This window comes from Marmota marmota, unplaced genomic scaffold (genome assembly GCF_001458135.2).
Source record: "Marmota marmota marmota unplaced genomic scaffold, marMar, whole genome shotgun sequence".
Taxonomy (NCBI): domain Eukaryota; kingdom Metazoa; phylum Chordata; class Mammalia; order Rodentia; family Sciuridae; genus Marmota; species Marmota marmota.
In genome coordinates this window covers 21902795-21904560 of record NW_026000057.1, presented here as the reverse complement: position 1 = coordinate 21904560, position 1766 = coordinate 21902795, and positions in this window count along the sequence as shown.

Below are 1766 nucleotides of genomic sequence, written 5' to 3'. Positions count from 1 at the left end.
TTCTATCTGATATATATATACCAGCTTCCACTGCTATCCAAATTTCACTTTTAACACCACCACCTGCCATCAGTTGTTGCAGCAAATATTTACCTAGATGACTAACAATCACCACCACCACCATTTTCTTTCTTGTTGAAACATTTTCCTTTGTCTCGTTTCGTGTTTTAATTCTTTGGTAGAATATAGGAATCTATATCCTTTCCCAATGTCTCCTATTTGAACTGTTTACTTTTCTGTGGGTGGCATCTAGCCCTCTTAATACGAATTCTGGCAAACAGGGACAGTGTAACACTATCCAGATGGCTTTCTAAGCAGGTAATTTTGGATAAGTAAACATAGAGGTCATTCATCTGTGACAGATGGGTGACTTTTGCATTCTGTTTATGAGGATGAGTCCAGCTTATTTCAGGTTTTTTGTTTCAGGAATTCGGAGTACTTTTAGAGCACAAAGGAATCTCTGTTATTCTTGGAAAACAGATTTGTTAGACAATCTTGTTCCTAAAAACAATGTTGGGAATTCTCTATGATTCATATCTATAAGTCATTTAAGAATAAGAAATATTGGTCTTATGTCAATATTTTACTTCTTTGAAATGATACTTTGTAACCTAGTTCCTTCAGAGTTTCATCCTTACTATTCATGAAAACTACTAGATAGTGATGTCCATTTCCTGACACTCCATGAAATCTATAAATCATTTCTGACACTTTTTGGCCACAAATTAATGCCTTTTTTTTTGTTCATGTGAGTTTAGATCAATAACAATATAGAGAAAGCAACTCTCTAATCTAAATACTTTGTGTATGTGATGCTTAATTAACCTGTAAATTATACTTAGATCTGAGAAGAAAGACATTTTCCAATTTTACCCATCAGTAATAAAATCAATCCTTTTCATTTATCACTACAAACAAACTAGATATTGCAGTATTTCATGAATGTCATGAAAATCTTTTATTTGGGCTTCACAATGGGCAAAGACAGCTTCCCTTTTTTATTTGGTATAGTATAGAGACAATATTAGGCATTGTCTTTTTTCTTTAAATATTTTTAGTAACAATTCTCTATGCAACAAGAAAAATATAGTTAGCCATGTCTCAGTAAGTTTTCACCATTGCTTTTTTTTCTTATTTTATTTGCTAATGTAAAAATGAAAATAAGCATAAATAATATTGCAAATATTGGCCATTTTGCAGTTTTTTTTTTGTCTTCTGTTTTTTAAAAGGTAGGCTGGCAGTGATTTCTTGGATATGATACCAAAAGCACAGGCGAGAGAAAAAATGAATCTGATTTCATGAAAATGAAAATATTTGTGTATCAAAGGACAATAACAAAAGAGTGAAAACAACTCAGAAAGGAAGAAAATATTTGCAAGTAATATATCTGATAAGAAATTAAAGAACCCCTACAACTCAACAACAGTAAAACAAACAACCCAATTAAAAAATAAGCAAAGGACTTGAATAGACATTTTTCCAAAGAAGATATACAAATAGCCAATAAGCACATGAAAAGATGCCCAACATCATTAATTATTTTGGAAGCACAAATGGAAACCCTATGACACTAGCTATATTTTGATTCTGAAATCTCCCCAAAAGACCTATGGGTTAAAGACAGGGACCTGTGACCATGAGTCAATTGGGAGTAGAATCTATAAGAGGTAAGGCCTAGTTGGAGGAAGTTGGATCACTGAGAGAAGTTATGCCCTTGAAAGGACTATTGGGACCCCAGTTGGCCCTTCCTCTCTCTTCTTTCTGGT